This window comes from Anopheles coustani, chromosome 3 (genome assembly GCF_943734705.1).
Source record: "Anopheles coustani chromosome 3, idAnoCousDA_361_x.2, whole genome shotgun sequence".
NCBI lineage: Eukaryota > Metazoa > Arthropoda > Insecta > Diptera > Culicidae > Anopheles > Anopheles coustani.
In genome coordinates, this window is record NC_071288.1 from 28,025,641 (window position 1) to 28,043,349 (window position 17,709).

At 46.1% G+C, this 17,709-nt stretch overlaps 2 protein-coding genes across 2 annotated transcripts in view; both read left to right on the plus strand.

Annotated features, from left to right (window-relative positions):
• Positions 1-17,709, plus strand: part of LOC131259180 (small ribosomal subunit protein mS33) — a 162,771-nt gene that overhangs the window by 104,260 nt on the left and 40,802 nt on the right. The gene's annotated exons all lie outside the window — the stretch shown is intronic.
• The window catches only part of LOC131259173 (serine proteinase stubble), a 55,683-nt gene continuing 40,164 nt past the window's right edge, over positions 2,191-17,709 (plus strand). Inside the window, exon 1 of the mRNA XM_058260609.1 lies at positions 2,191-2,335. The gene's annotated coding sequence lies outside the window, so the exon portion shown is untranslated. The remainder of the gene's footprint in view (positions 2,336-17,709) is intronic.

A 17,709-nucleotide genomic window follows, 5' to 3' on the forward strand; every position in this document is an offset into this window, starting at 1 on the left:
TGTGGAGACGTCTCGCGAGTGATGCTCGTACATTCATTAGGTGCTACCAAGCTACCCGGCACCACGGCTGCTCTGCATAGTGAGAGAGTTGTGCTGCAGTTCCGCGCAGTTGATTTGAACGATGGTGAAGCTTTAACGGCTCAATAAATCATTCGAACTTGTACCATGCAATCCACGGCAGCACATCAGCATCAAACAGTGCACTTGAACATGCACGGGGTACCCCACCATCCGTTCATCGCCCGTTAGAGACAGATTGGCTAATGAGGCTCGAAATGGTTCGTCCCGAGGGATTTGTTACGGGCGTGACACCTCGTTGCTGAAGGGAGCGTCGAGTAAACTTTCTTTGATTCGAGCCTTTAACTGCCTCTAACTTACCTTCGATGACAGGTGTCTAGCGAACTAGACGGGTCCTCAATTTGTTTTTTCTGATAACGATTTAGTTGGAGATTGCCTCTAAACATTTCAATGAAAATTAAACTACAAGAGACAAGGTTCAAATCATTTGATTAAACATTTTCCTTTATTTGGAAATAAGGATGAATTATCACCAATACTTTACTCAATGCAAACCTGTTTCACTTGCAAACTGTGTATATACCTTTCTTGAGTTGTTATTTTATCCCCAACCGATATATCGATTACACGAGGGATAGTCGATGGGGAATTTTTATGCTTCCCAGTTTTCCCATCCCTTTCACATCCATCGCTTCCATCCACATACATCACTCGTAAATGCTGGTGCCCGGAGGGAGTTTATTTGATTTTTGTTTTTATTGTTTTTCGCAAGTACAGTTGCACGCGAGCCTTATTTGTGTAGCGCTGTGCAGCTTCCCGTGGCACGTAGAGTTCCCAGAATCAACCAAAGAACGCAAGCAAGTCGAGCATCTGGCCCAAGGCATGCGCGTTCTGGTATTTGGCGGGGCAAGAAATTCAAAGGCGATCGATCTTGCAGTGTCTGTGCGATGAAAAAAATAAATAAAAACAACCGCAATCTGTGTTTTCACTGGGGAATGTATCGAAAAGGTGTGAACCCAAACGGTGATGGCCTGGTATTCGAAGATATCCATACCGTAAGAGTTACGTTTTTTTTTGTAGTAAACGTAGTTGACGTTTTTAATCGTGTTGGAGAATATACGTTGTTAACGTTCCTTAAAAAGTGATAGTCGGACTCATTAGTCTAAAAGGTGATTAAAAAGTATTTTTAAATTTCATCCAACGAAAATTTCGCATTAAGTTGGTTGTGAAACTTTCTTAGTTAATTATGTTGTTTTAACTTATTGATTTTGTCAATTTTTCTGCAAATTCGGTCTTCGACAGACATTTTTCAGAATAATGACAGGAAGTAGTAGTGTTTTATCACCTCTCACCGTGAACAGAAGGATGTTTTCCCCATTTACTTGCCATAAAAATAAATAAAGAAATTGACCAGCTAAAACAGTTAACAAATGATGGCATGATGCTGTCCACTTAATTATCTCACCAATTTAAGCTGCCGAAAACATCGATGCAAATTACAGTCTCGGAAACAAGCAACATTATTATCGGGTTTGTGTATATAATTTCATTTTTTTTGTTCATGTATTCTTTAGTTTTATTCCTTCTTTCATATATTTGTGCATCGTTTTCCAAGTTAAACTTTTTCTTGATATGATCAAAAAGGAAATCTTGTTGGTGGTAATTTTACCAAAACAACTTTGTTCGAATTTCATCGTTCGCTTTTACTTCTACTCAAGCAACCACTTTCACAACTCGCTCGCGATGTCCAAAACAACGCCATATTCCTTGTCAGCGTTTATCATCATTTATCAGCACCTGCAGGGCGGTCGGGGACCTACACGCCCTTCCAAAAGATCTGCACGATTTAACACTTAGGCACGCTTGCTCTATTCAGACGGCCGCCCGGTGCAAACGTAGACATGCATTAACCTGTGCAACCCCGAAAGCCCCCCGGCGTACGCAGCCGATCCTGTTGAGTTTATTTTCAAACATTGAAGCTTATGCTGCACCCAAAACCTTGTGCTCCAAACGAGCGTACACGCGCTCGCTTCCCGTGCTCGGTTTCGTTTTCCGATGGAATGTCAAAAACAAACCGAATCGGATGTGTTCTCACGTGTTTTAAATTATCGTTCGCTTTCGTTCTCCTTTCCACAGCCGCTTCCACCAGATGCGTCCGGTGCTGGTTTTTCCCGATAGTGCAGCTTCTTTCTTCGTGGTGATCATCGATCGAGAGTGAGTGTCGGTGAAAGATAAACATCGGCGTAAAGGAAACAACGACCGCGAGACACATTAGGATCGTAGAGTTTCGATGGATTGCACACTTCACAGTATCCAGGTATGCTTTGTGGGATGATGGATTGTTAAAGGTGCTTTGGGAAAAACTTGTTTAAATATTGAGTTACAAAATAATACCCTAGTGAATAAATATTACTCTGTTGGCTTGTTTTAAGAAGATGTTTAATAGATTTTCAAGAAAATCAAATAGAGCTGTAAATTGGTTGTAGGATTCAACTGAGCTAAAATAGATCAATTATGCTTTTGAATGTAAATCGTGCAGCTATTTATCTCAGCACCGATGGTATTAATAATAATATTTACCTTGCTGCACACTTTGTTTGGCTTGGAGCAATTTACGTTTGATTTTGTTTGAGCTTCCAGATGTTTTAAAACATCTGATACCGGTCAGCTAACCTTTTGGCAGGACTTTGACCTCTCCGAATGCATAGTGGTCCGGTCCGATCGTCGCGGAAAAAGTCTAGAAACTTAATCCGCAATCATCGCCGTTCGCGTTGAAAGAGAAATCGAGCGGATTTTCGATGTTCGACCGAGATCGACGACGGGCCGGGTGTGTTTTTGGTCGCCTGGAGGTCCAAAATTCGCACAAAATCCATCCAGCACGCCTCGGAGGGAGGAGAAACAGTCCATCCCTTCGCCGCCATGCCGTTTCCACCGGCAAAGGCGCGATTGCATGCCGTCCATCACCTTCGATCGCGAACTGCGATGATGGACGGTGTTATGGAAAGCAAAACAGAAATGTACGAAGAAGCTTGGCTTTTTGTGGCCGCCCCGATTCCACTCCCCTTCCGATGCCGTGCCGATGCAAACTGTCTCTGTTTCTCTTCATCACTTCGGACCCCCTCTCCCGATCCCAATCCCTCGGTAATGCCACCCAAAATGGGTTCAACTTTCCCGCCTGCTGGCAAATGCCAGTTCCTGATTTTTGGCCGGGTGTGGCGGATTTTCGGCCAGTACGTCAAACGTCAAATGGTGCGAGAAGCGACATGAAGCGTGTGTGTGTGTGTGCGTGCTCCGTTGCCGATGACCTACATTCTTCGCCCCCGGCCAGCCCCGGTATCAATCGATATCGGCACGTGAAACCTTGGTCGGGGTCATCTTCCGGTGATCAGGATGCTTTCGCTGCGTTTCTCGTTGTCGGAAAATGTCAACATAACCTTCACTCGGTGGTAGGATTTTTGTCTTAAACCTCCTCCAGCTAAGGAGGGATAATAGATAGCGGATTAGGTGGTCAATTGATGGTGAGTGAATCAGTTTTCTTCTTCGATCTTCCCCTTTTGCCAAACATGTCTGATAACCGCTTTCCATTCCTGGTAGAGGGTTAAGAGGCACGAACTCGGGCCGCAATCCTCCACCAAAATGATCACGGGCCAAACACGACCGGCAAGTATTCCAAATCCAACCGGAACGTCGTGTCAGCAAAAGCCGGCCAGCTGGCCACCGTGCGTGTGTGTGATTCCGCACCCGGTCAGGAACTGCCAATTTTGCGTGTCTTTCGCGTGTGGTTTGGCCGTGCGAAATGTGTGTGACCAGATGGCATGTTTCCGGCGGCCACGGTGACGCGAATGTAACGCACCGGAATTAATGCTTTGCCAGCTCTTTTTTTCCGCGAGCCTCCGATCGATCTCGAGTGGCCCATAAAGAGTGCTCTTGGAGTCGTCCACCGAGGGGGGGAATGCGGGAAGGCGGAAAGGTAAACATCACCGCGAATCGTGCGCAGTGTTTGGCGTGATGATCGGTTTGCGGCGCCGATCGCTGATTAGGGTGCTTCGGTGATTGTTTGTTTGGGAAGGGAATTGTTTCGGCGCTGGCCGGGAGAGAGTGTGTGGCAAGCGGATTGCGATATTCAATTAGCTCTCTTTTTGGAGGAGGGGGGAAACCAAAATTATGCGTTTCCAAGGGCTAGGATGGCGGCGGGGAAGGACTGCCCGAGAGGCCCGGCTAGGCGAAGAAGAAGAAAAGGAAAACGATGTACCCAACATGCCCAACTGGGACAAATATGAACAGTTTTGTGAGCTGGTTTTTGGTACGGGAGTGAAAATGCCGGGCGGCCGCCCCTGGTCGGATTAACAGACCGTGCCGGAAAACTGGACCATATTTAGGGGTAATGTGGCCCGTTTTTTTCTCCCTCCTGGGTTTGCAACGAAAGCTATCAAAATTTGCTATCGCACACTTTGTTTTGTTGTGGTGTCGGTGAGGCAGTTTTTCGTGCGCCAGTGCGTGATTATGCTCCGGCCTATAATCAATTAATGGAAACAAAACAATGAGGCATTGAGTGTGTGTTTTTTTTTTCGGGAGCGAATCGCAGCGGCATCTAATTTTATTGAATCTTTGCTAATTCCAAATTGGATTGTTTACCACCGTCCCAAATTTTTGCTTATGGTTTCAATTGGTTCGACTCGTTGACAGATTTATCTCAGTTAGGTCATCTTAGAGCATGCTTTACAAATCGTTTATTTAATATTGCTCTCTTGGAATCCGGTGTAAAAATAATCATTGCGAACATAACGTGTGACTTCAAACTGTACTAGTTTTTCCGAAGCATATGTCAAATGTTATTTTTGAAATAAATTGCAACTTATATTTTACCATAAATTGAATTAAAACTTATTTCAAACGTAAAAAAATAATGTAGGGAAACGAGAAGGTCATAAGAGGTTAAATTGTTCAGAGCGACATTCAATTGTTTACGAACAAAATGGCCTCCGTTCAATCGATCCAAGCCCATTCTTCGACATCGAAGAGGTCGGATCAACATTTTAGTACTCCTCCTCGTGAGTTCCTTATGGTCGAAGGTAAAAGTTCCCGGTCCCTGATGATAGACCGATGTGCCGTGATATTTCAAACCCCATTCCAGTCCACCGTTGCATCTTCCAGGGGCTGATCGCTCACTGGAAGGCTCAACGACCGTGCCATTAATGTTTCACAATATTTTATTATTCAATTATGGGTCATTTCTGGCCGGCGAAAAAATCGTATACCAGCATCGTCGAAGTGTTGAGAGAGGGCCGATGGTTCGCCTCCCACCTTTCAGGAACCCCGGCGAGGCACGTACACTTCGGGTGATTGACGAAATGGAAAGTGACTTTTAATCTGAGTTCGATCTATAGAAGATCCGGAAGAAACGAAACCTGGCCGTCGAGTTGGAAACGGTGAAGCCTAGACCGAAGCCCATCCTGTACGCCACCAGGAACAACAAATCTAACAGTGTTCGCCAACACGAGAGGGCTCGAAAGAGAAAGCCCACAATGGAACGGGGTCTGTTCGTGGTGGTGGTGGTGCACGCAATGGAGCGAAAGAATAAAATCATAACGCAGCATAAAGGGCGCAACAATGAAAGTGTTAAAAGCGCCAGTTTGCGCAGGGCATGCTATTTCGCTGGCCGAAAGGGGTTTGGGCGAATTGTCATCTATTAGCAGGACACGGAGAAAGCGGATCGTTTTATGTTAATGGCACCGAAGGGAAAGGAGTGACTTTTGAGGGCTCGTCCTCTCGCGGGAGCGGAAGCGCATTTTTTACGAAATCGAATGGCCTACGGATGTGGGATGAAACTTATCTCGCGGGTTGGTGTTAACATCTCATTGGGGAAGTTCTGACCATGAGGACGGTGCGGAAAGTGGGAAATGGGACGGAACTACACTGCTCTGTTTTCACTTTCGTTTAGAGACGGGGTGTGAAATTTGAAACGCTATCGGATCGGAGAAGTAAAGTTGAGATGCACTTTGTGAAAGTAAGAAAAAATGCTTGCATTGAACGTCCGGAAAATGTAAAAACCCAACAAAAACACCTAATTGGAAACAGTTTGCTTATATAATTCCAACACAGGGTAACGGTAAACGGACATGTTGAACGTGCGTTCAGTAAATGTAATAAACAAACCATCGACGCAGAGACCATCCCACATCAGTCGATCAAAAATAATATGATAATTGGACAGCGCTTAAGTTGGAGTTGGGGGTAAAAACAGAAATAGTAGAACACGTGTCAATCGTCGATGACATTATCTTTTCGACATCGGCCGCGTACGTGGCTGGCCCGCAAAGCCCCTCCCGAGCGTGGCTGGGAAGATGCAACATTCCCACTGTCCGGTGTCCACATTCCATTGGGTGCGTTCGGTGTCGACGCAAACCAAACGTGGCCATCCGAGCCCGACCCGTCCTCTAGGGCCGAGATCGATAAAATTACAAATCAATCCTTATCGGTGATACGTGAACCGCTTGCCTTTTCCTCCGGGTTTTCTTCCTGGCCACGCTGGTCATTTCGCTTAACAAATAAATTATCATTCCACTCATGATCGATCGGGAGCGATCGCAATCGCGCGGCCAGCTGGTTGGAAAAAGTGGGCATACAACCAATGTACGGCAATGTCATGGTTGTAGCTTTGTTTTTCCCTCCACCTCTACGAATAGGTGCACCGGTGTTTTCCCTGCTCGCCGTATGATCGATATGACGGTGCTCGGAGGGAAGAAGCGACCCGGTGCGTGATGACAGTGACAGTTCGGCGATCGATGATCGATGTTCGGCCGATGATCAGGTGCGATTGGGTTTCTTCCAAGCGCGCTGCAAGTTCATAAAACTGATGGTCGATTTCTTTCGGGAGGAACGGATCATCACACGGTGGCGACAGGATCCTGATTGAGTCGCAACTTGGTGTTATCGAGGGAATCTGGTTGGTGAAGGCAACAGTTGAGGTTCAACGTACTACTGCTTCCACAAACACACTGAAGTACATTATAAAAGAGCTTTTTATGAGAGAAAAAATTGGAAGACATTTTTTGGTGAACGGCTTTCACATAAATAATTCATTCATGCATCTATCCAAACCTTGTTGTGAAGCAGTGTGTGAAGGAAACATTAAAATAAGTACCCTCATTATGAAAACTTATCACTAATTCCTGGCTTCTGGACTGGTTTCTTTCCGGACTTTATTTTTAAAAAAACCCCATCCGGTAGTCAGTCTTCGCTATGGATATAATTAAATTAACTTGTTTGAGCGACATGAACATCGGTCGGTTGCTCATTTAAAGCGAAATGTGCAAGATCGCCTGCGGGATGGCTTGCAGCGGTGTGTCCACCCTTACATTCCCACGTGGTCTGCGCCCGCGGTCGCTAGTTCGGGTCGAATTTCCCACTCATCTTCGCATTTGGCGGAGGAAATCCGAACGGTCGAGTCGTACTTGAAGCCCTGGGAATTACCTTCCACTGCGATCGCCTTTCCAAGGAAGAGTGAGCGAGAAACATAAAACACTTGCAATTGAGTTCTGTTTTCCTTTCGGGCCATAGTACAGCAGTATGTTTTCACTTTGTTCGTGCCTGCACGTTCGGACATAGTATCGCATCCCAGCGGGCCGGCCGCCATTTGTGGGCAGCATTTATTCCCATGTCCACCCTTTTGGCCACATAATCGCTTCGGTTGCATTCCGAAGCGGGGCAGGATGCGTACTCACTCTTTCATCCGACAGTTCGCTGCTTAGATGCGGCCACTCGAATAGCAGCACTATCATCATCATCGTCATCATCATCATTGGGTGTATTTATTTATTGATCTTTAGGTAGACTGGAGCTTGGTTACACGATGTGGCCGGTTTCCGAGCCGGTGTCGGTGGCAACTGGGATGTTCCGAACCCACGTTCAACCGCTTGCCGGGAAGGCATTATAAATTGCAATCGTAATGGGAGCATGTGTGTGCGATCGTCGGGCCGAGTATTTTTATTAATTCAATTTTATGCTCGCCCTGCCCGCGGGGCGGTTTGTTTCTACTCGTTGCTCGATGCTACTGCATCATGATAAACTGTTTTACAACATCCCGCACCCGTTTGGAATGTGTGGATTAATTGTACGAGGGATGTGGCCGTCGAAGTGTGTGTTGCAGTTTGAGTAGGATTGAAACACGACCACTTTATCATGTATTCATTTGTATTAATATTCCAATTCTAAACTCTTCGCTTTCTAGTCCAATGAAAATTGGTTAAGACCTATTGACATTCTTCCAAGAATGGCCCACATACAGCCGGAAGGGCGCAACGCTAATCTGATGGCCGGAGGTATCATGTAACCGTGCCCGCAATAAATTGCAAATAATTATTATTAATCGTCCACCTTGATCCTCACCCCTCCAGTATCGTTCGGTTTGTTTCTCGCACGCCAGAACGCGTGAAACGGAAGCGCATCGTTCGAATGCACTGGCGCCCCTCCGGCTCGCGATTAACATCGATGGCGCTGATAAATGAATCGAAATGCAGCTGCTGCTGTGCTTTTCATCCCTAGCGCTGGCGTGTGAGTGTTTTTTTATTTTACACCACTATTATTTCACCGGTGCCACGCCGGTGATGCGTAAATCTTCGGTGGAAACTGTCGAGTGGGTTGCAACGCGGTTTGCGAGCTTGTAAAATTATCCCAAGTTCGCACGCACAACCCACAACTCTGCCCAACTTGTAGCGCGCTTTCGCTGCCGTTGGATCGATTTTTCCTGCCTGTCCAACGCCGAAGGGAATAATTGAGATATCATGCACCTTGCGAAAGGCACCAGGGTGATAAACGGGCACGATGAAACGGCGATGCGAACGCCGCGGCTTTTGCCATGTTTGTAGAAGCGGCAATAATTTTGCGTGCTATCGCGACTTGATGTTGAGAGGTACGTGGCTACCGTGCAGCATAAGTGGCGCTTGCAGGTGTCATCCATCAATGGGTTTATGTTTGGTCATGGTTTGCCTTTCAATCTTGCGAATAATGTTTTTAATAGTTATTCGACATAGTGATAAGATAAGGCTCAAAACAACATAACATTTCGCGTGTCATTTGACAGTGTTATGTTGGAAAACTTTTACAAAGCTTAAATCGGATGCTTAATGATTGGCAAAAGGCGGCAATAAATAAAAAGCTTCCCAACCCATGAAAACACTTACATAAATGGGAACTTTCAATTTTTGCACCGAGGGCACCATTTTTCCTCCACATTAATGTTAGTTTCTCTCCCATCAACGGCAAAAAACAATTACCCAATGCTATAAGTAATAAAATAAAATCATTTAAGTACCAAACCGCTCGGAGTACGTTGAAAATGTAAGTACACCTGTACCGTCCAACCAATGAGCCTTTTGTGTTAATACGCGTCAATTTGTTCCATCACTTTCTTCGTGGTCGAGCCCTCGGTGCCGCGGCATTACAATATTCTCCGTTCACTCGCGGCGGGGTTGAACGTTCAAATGTCCAATTAAACACTTCACTCGAAACGATCATGTCGGGCCCTTCCGACCCGCTGCTATCGAATTAATTCCCCCGGCCTCCGCCGGCGGTAGGATCATTGCGAGAGTCCTCCTAAACATGGGGTATTATTTCGAATTCATTCATGTTCATTGCTCAATTTCTCTTTCAACAACTGGCTCGGCAAGCTTTGCGTCTTGGAGAAACGGAAGTGGGAGGGAGGGGACGTCTTGTGTACGACGATAAGGAAAGCAAAAACAGAAGAAAACCTATCCATTTCATGGATTGCTTTCTTCGGTCCGAAGCGAAAGGGAACCAAATATCCCAAGGCTATCAATCAGTTTTTTGCCGCACCGAGCGGCAGCTCACGGCCGGTCGTGCCGTACCGAAGGTCAAGGTTGTGTTGGTTAGAACACAATCGAGCCTTTTCTAACACCTGATATTACTCGACAGTGTCCGTCGTGCTGCAATGGACCCTTTCCGTCTGCTGCCTTAAGCCTTCCTGTCTTGCATGCGCGGTCCCTAATTATCACCTTCCAGTGGAATCTCGTGATGCGAGAGGTTCTGCTTAACACACTCATCACATCGCTTCATTTCTGTGTGCTGTAAGAAGTCTTTGTGGCTTGCTTTTCGTCGAAAAAATGGATAGACTGCGATTGAAAACACAAAAAAACATCACATTACGTAGAGCATAATATGGAAGAAAGTTGAAGTAAAAAACTAGATTACGTGCTGTAATAGAAGAACTTATTGTCGATATCTGTTACAAATCGAGCGAATCGTTGAACTAGAGCTCGATAAGGAAAAGTTGCGAACGAAAGAGCACAAATTTGCTGCCATGATTTCCTTATGATTCAAAAGATTTCAATGCGTGGTAAAGCGAGGAACCTTGGCAATGTTGGTGATTAAATTTTGGTTGAAATTAAATTTCTTATAGATTTTTATTACAAAAGAAATACAAACAATGGAAAAGCAAGAAAAGAGCAAATAAAAAGTAGACTTGGGAAAAAATGTATTGATTGAAAAGCAATGCATTCTAAGTACTTCTGAGGACTGTGCTCCATGACGACTCGCCGAAGCATCTCTGCAACATTGTTGCCCGGATTCCCGTTCGTCCACAAGTTGATGGCGCCGGACCGTGGTAGGGTCGCCAGCAACACACCGCAGAAACTGCACTAATTTTCCGCGACCGGTTCGGTGCAACCAGCGCAAACGACCGCAGCGCGACTGCGCCGGTAAGCACTTCGGTATTGGGTGGACTTCATTAATTACAACATTACAACCGTTCCAACGAGACTGTCAATGACCAGTCAGAAATCTATCTGCGTCCGGGCGCGGGAAACGGGACCGGATAAAGAAACCGTACCCCGCGGTGCGAATCTGTGCCACCGCGTTATGACGAGGAACTTCAGCCTAAAAGCGCCTGATTAATGATCACTTATCAAGCGAGCCCTGCATTTACGTAGGGAGGCGTTGTGCAGCCTCACGTAACCTCCCGTCACCAAAAAAAAAAAAACCGCACACAAACTGTCGTCCACGGGCAGTGAGGGTTGTTTTCTGCTTTCTTCGTTGCTTAAGTGCCGTGCGGTGTAGGTCCTATCGAAATACGAGTGGCTGAATCCCGTAATTTGTGCGAATGAAGTCCCACCGGACCCATACTTGCAACAATGTGTCCCCTATCGTTAGGGCCGTGCTTATGGTTGCGGTCAACATATGGGGCTTCTTCGTGGCGTGAGAAAACATAGTGCTCTCTTACCGAATCGGATGGTGCGGCTCATCTTCCCGTACGCATCGCACCTAGTTTAGATTTCCGGGAACTGTGGTCGTCCCTCATGTGTGTCATATGTACGCGTCTACCCTATGATATCTTTGTGGCAGGAAGACATAAACCGTACCATATTCATTGAGTATATTTTGCGTTAAGCAATTACCGCGGTCCAAACACTTCTTTCCTATTCTTTGTAGCGGACGCCGGATAGACACACATTAGTGGACGCCATTGTAATTAATCGTGTGGTAAACCGAGATAGTAAAAATAAAATGTGTAACGGTTGTTTGATAAAGTAATTTTAATAAGAAATTTAATTACTGACACGAACAGACATTCTGTAATCTTTATATTATTGAGTCAAATGGAAAGCGTTAAACTGTTCTCTGTTGAGAAAGAAGAACTGGATTAGATCCATTAGATCCATTGCTAATGTTGCTTATTTTCCATAGTGCCGCGTGCAGTTAACAAGCATCATTTTGCTGTGTGCTAATAGAGTCTGACGTTCTGGACTTCACCTGGAACCGTTTCATTGGCTTTTGCAATCGGAAACTTGATGCGTCTAGAACACAACGGAATCCGCACGTAACTGTACAATACGTACATCCATTTCCTCAGCTATCTTCACGGATTACCAGATGCTTGGAATGGCTTAAGAACGTAGAACAAATACTAATCCAAACCAAACGAACAGACCAAAGGTATTTCTCTACGCGTGTTCAGCGTGTCTCTAGAGTGTTCAGCGAACCTACCGGGGCTTCAAATGACATAAAGATTTATGGGTTTACTCAGTGTCGTTAGCTTTAGCCACGGTCTCGTTACAATAAAACTACGCAACGCAGGTCCACGCTTTCCCGGCTCTTGATGAATGGTCAAAAAATGGACAGTTTTGAGTAATATCGTACTGTTTACAACGCCTTCAGCCATTTTTCTGTAGCACCATGCTTACGGCGCGTTCCTAATTGAATGGTTTTTAATGAAATTTCTTCGCTCAACGCAATTGGCAATAGCAAACACGAGCGAGGGGGTGAGAAACAAAACGTTCGCCGATTAAAACTAATAACGAACTGCCAACGGTGTGCAATAAATCAGACCTCGCTGCGGTTTGAAGCTGGTGACGGCTATGACTCGGACAACATGGGTCGAGACGCTCCATAGCGACGATGGCATTCTCGACCCGGTGATGAATGGTTTTAGGGAGCTATATCGTTGCTAGCGTGCGTTTAGTAGACGGAATACGCTACAAGGATAAAGGAAGTATGTCCGATGCTTGCACATTCCAGGAGATGGTGAAGGTGCTCAGCTCAATAACCTGAATGAAAAGAGTGTTGGAAACCGGGGGGAAAAGAGGTTGATTGATAACGAGAGTGTTATTTAAATTTATGGATTATCCACCGGCAATTGGAGAACACACTTCCAGCCTGAAGGGCACAACGAGTGCAATAATTCTTGAGAATCGGATTTGCTAGCAGGAATGCCGACTGAAACGGGCATGAAACGTAAACAAGTATCTTCGTTAAAGAAAGCAAATAAGTTGTTATCATAGGAGAAAAAAAACATACACACACTGGGTAGAACCTACGAGCCTTGGGTTTAAAGGATGCCGTCGAATAGATTTTCTTGCCTCGTTGAGCCCAAGGAAAACTCCAATGGAGAGGGGAACGAAGGAGATGGACATGGAAACCCTTCCTTGTCACATCGACATCACTATTGCCGATTTATGGTGACGGTTTTGCTGGTATCGGTTTCAGCATACTCGACAGCTAATGGCAAGCGCAAAAACCGGATCTGTCGTTCGCTACAGGTGAGAATTCTGCAGCACGGCGGGTATGTGCCCCAGGAGAGGGTTCACCGTCGTAATTATAACGATTACGCAAACGTTTGTCGAGTGCCGTTGCCTGAAGCAAGGATTCGTGGCATTAAACTGTTATTCGATTTTATTTTCTGAGATGCAAACAAAATAGGCATCGAAAGCCGCTTTGATTGGAATATCTGATTCTGTCACGTGGCACCTTGAAGAGGCTTTGGCGGATGTAAAATGGATATATCTAGAAAAATATACTCTTTTGCTGCACAACATCCGTCAGGGCATTGTTGTCAAAATGAATGAACAAACCTTCTGACAAACGAACCGCTCCCTTTTGCGATGCCAAGGATCGGATAAGAGAAAACAATATTGCACCGAATAAAGGATGCAATTGAGATCACGATAACATCTTGATCAAATGATAGACTGTTTGGAATCATAAATATGTTCATTGACCGACCGGTTTTGCATATCGTTGTTGGAACTTGGTTTCTTGCTGCTTACAATTTGCTTCATCGCCAACAAATTGTGGTATATTTTATGACAACCGTTTAAGAATTGTTACAGTAGAGATATTTCTTTCGAGACATTGCAATGCTTGCGGTGCTTGTGGTTTTGTGGTATTTTGATGGCCACTTGCCTTTCACCACTTCGCAACGAAAAAAGTCTCCGCCTGGTCACCGTCGAATCGTGCGACCCATCATCGTCGTAAGAAATTCGTGACATTTTCCACTCATCGCTTTCTTCCCGGCGGCACCAAAACCCGGTAGCCGAATGTTTCCCTTGACAAGTGTTGAAATCGGGGATGGACCACCACAAAAAGGGCTTGTCGGATGCTTTTCCCACCCTCCCGACAGGGGGGTGGGGGACCACCCGGAACCGTGGTGAAGCATTAACCAGAGGCCGTGGTTGGTGACCATCCGATATGCTCGGGAAACCGAGACTAACGTGCGGCAGCTTTCGTCTGTCGTCGAGCAAAAGGAACGAAGACGACGACGATGGGCCAAATAAATTGAAAAATAAAAACCAGAAACATTTACTCATCATTTACACTTATCTTCAGCGCGACCGCATTATGCGCACCGTCCGCTCTAGGCGCACGGAGGAAGCTAATTTTCCCGCAATTAATTAAAGTGTGTTTATGCCCGACACAAAACCAGTTCGGGTAGATTAAGCAGAGGGGGAAAAAGACTCGCTAAGGTTGCGTGCGCATAAATCAGAGCGGACACTATCTCAAACGATGGAAATTAAAGTGAACTCGCCGGATGCGATACCGAACATTGATATGCATACGTTTGTGAAGGGATAGTTGTATGCATATTTTTTATTTGTACTTTGTCTATATGCTCGTGTAATTTTATATTTGTGAGATCTGTTGAATTGTAATTTGTGAACCTAATTTTAGTTCCAATGCTTACATTTTCAATAGTATTTGAATTTTTAGCAAATGCTCTCATAATTCTTACTCCTTAACATTAAATGTTTATTGCTGTATTTTCCCAATTCAAACAAATGATCTCCTGCCGATTTTTTGAAAACACCATTACTGTGTCTGAAGTGCCGTTGTGATTCGATTTGTTATCGCCATCGGCGGTAAAATAGTCCGCCAGCCCAAGCAGTTCCTATGCATGTTTTGTTTACACGACTCTGATCGACGGAACGGATCGCCGGAAGGTGGTGATCATGGCTTCACGCCTGTCGCAAACTGATCCACTTATCCGCGCCAGCTGGTAGTGGTGGTAGCTGTAGATGGTATCGTATCGATCGGCTCTCCGGGCCGCTAAACAGCTGCCGACGACCGGGCCCGGTTTTCCCGGACCGGGCATCGTAATATTCAAATGAGCGCGCCAATCAATTAGATATATTATCATAATCGAACCATTTGCTGCCGCTAGGAATGGGAATTTCTCCGACCTTCATGCGTGTTCGGCCCCCCCCCCCCCCCCCCCCCCCCCCCCCCCCGTCAGCGACTGACCCCTCGCTGGGCAGGCCCGTTTTCCCTTCCGATCGGCAGCCGATGATTGATGAGCTATTGCTCAATCGTATGATTGTTGCGTAAGCGTTCCTCCTCGGTGTGAATGGACGTAATGAACATGCGAACCGAGCGACAAACGACGTCCCGGGCCGGGTTGGAACCCGTTAGGTTTTGCTAGCGGAACGGGTTAACCCGGGAGGTGATCAGATTCGGGTGAAAATCGATTGACTCACCGGGTTGCGCTAAGGTGTCGTTGCCAGTGACCTTCCTACACATTGGTCATGCTCGCGGGCGTGTCGAACCTTTGCGGGAAGGAAAATGGGGAAAATGATCTGTGGTTCGTCGCTTTTGCTGCTTGAGCGAGATGTCCAAACACTGCCCACCTATGGTTCGGCTGCCCCAACTGCTTCGACCGAGCTGTCTTTGCTGCCGTTAAACAAGTCGAGTCAATCGGGCCCCCCTCCGAGGCACAGAAGCGGCCACAACGGTGGCTTGGCAGGCCTTGTCCTATCCTAGGGTCGCTGATAACGATCGTTTCGGTGTCGCTTAGTACGCTTCCAGGTCCGAGGGAGCGACGAAACGTTGAAGCTGTTCAACTACCGCAGGAGACCTTAGATGCTGAGATGCTGCACACGATAAGATGCAGCGAGACGTTGGTCAGCACCGTTAGTCAGCTCTGAAGTTGGGTCTGGTTCACGCCTGGTGCTTGCGTTAATTAGACGCGTTTACGCGTGACGTTGTTTTCAGGTTGCCTTATCTAATCATCGATGAGCGTCGCTTAAGTTTTGATGGTAACGTGTTTCGTTCTCGGTGTGGGCAATTTTGATGTAATACTACTTTCACTGCATGTCTGCGTGAGGAGCACAACAACGCACCCACCGTACAAAGGATTTACTGCGCTTCGGTGAAAATGAAATCGATCAACGCGTAATAATTGCACCCTTTCCCTCCTCCCCTTTCGTAGGCCCTAACGGGACGGACGGAGTTTTCATCAGTCGATGCTACTCCGCAACGGAGGGAAACGATTTCAATTATGCTCGCGTCGTAGTTTTGCAGAAGGATTTTTTCTCGTGGCACCGTATTATAGCAGGATGCAACTAACTCTGCCAATGGCATCTTCAACGGTCGTTCAAATTTTTCAATCAATCTGTACCTGGTGGCTAATTACTGCAAACATGGCTATACGACTGCAAAACAGCCCGCAAGGTCAAATGATCTAACGGTCGAGATCAATGAAGGAAGCATGCCTTCTAATAACAGATTGCGAGGAGTTAGTTGATACTCGCAACATTGATAACAGAGCACGGCATCCGTAATGGTCCATAATGTGGCACTAATAGATCCGGTAGTGGACGTCGTTCCCAAGCTCTTGGTGGGTTCGAGCATAGATATGGCAACATGTGTTTGTCCTTTCAATGAAATCATTCATGTTCATTCAACATTCGTTAAACTTTTTCTCTATATTTATTTCCAAAAATGGGGATTCTTACTAGGTTTCTGTTTGATGCTCTGAGAAAGTAACAGTAAAATCTCTTTTTCTGGTAAAATTTTTGTTTGATAATAATAAATTTATTGTAAATTATTTATTAAATATTCATTTGACTAATTTCGTGATTTGAACAAACAGAATTAATTACTTAAATAGCGTAAGATTATTTTATTCCTAAAAGAATATACACATGCAATGTGCATAGCTGGAGCGAACGCAGAGTGCAGCTGCAAGCGTTGAAGCTTTTATGATCCAGACCACTCAAATACGCCTGCGGGAATGGCGGCTCGCTCAAAACCAACCAGTTTTCCCATTCCTTCTGGAAACCTAGGCCTCCAAGGAACTGCCACACCCGTAAACAGTTCATTTGCGCGTGCGGCAAAGTTTATGGGCTGTCGGTTGTCGGTCATTTACCGCGAACGCGATTTGCCGTTTGTCCGCAACGCAAGGCACCCACAACAGTTATGCAACTAACCTAGAAAAAAACATCGCTCAAAATGGGAAGTCAGTCAGTCAGTCGGTCGGCTTCGCTCACGTGAGGCTAATAAGATTCCCTGCGCACTACATCCGGTGCGCTGCAGGCCGGGGGTCTGCGCTAGGAATGCGCCTAACCGGTGCATTCTGGAGCGCTTGTACCGTTTGTCTGCGTCGGACGTAATCGATCGCCACTTCGGACGCCGGATTCGGGTACCGGGCGAGACCGGAAAGGAAACCGCAAACGCATTCCGTGAGGGAGCGAAAAAAATGATGCCATGGCTATGGCAAAACCAAAAAAACGAGAACACATGCCACCACGCGAAACCACACAAGTTCACCCACTTCCTTCAGCCCGAGCGCATTATCCGAAGCCGGCACGCAAATTATCCCTGAAACCGATCGTTTACGCCCGAAACGGTTTTGGGGGGAAAATTATGGTAAAACCCGAAACGGGCACCAACTGAAAACCACCGTCGAACCACCGGGTCAGCGTTCGATGGGCAAAGATTTTCCATCCCTCTCTCCCCCCTCACCCCGACGGCCTTCGTTTAACGCAATGAGATGCGTTCGATTAAATCGAGCTGCGCCAAAGTGATACTTACATCAGAACCAACAACGCGCTTGGCGGTATCGGTTACGCCCGCGCCCTGCAAACATATGCAAACGGGACAACGGGATCGATCGAATGATAGCAA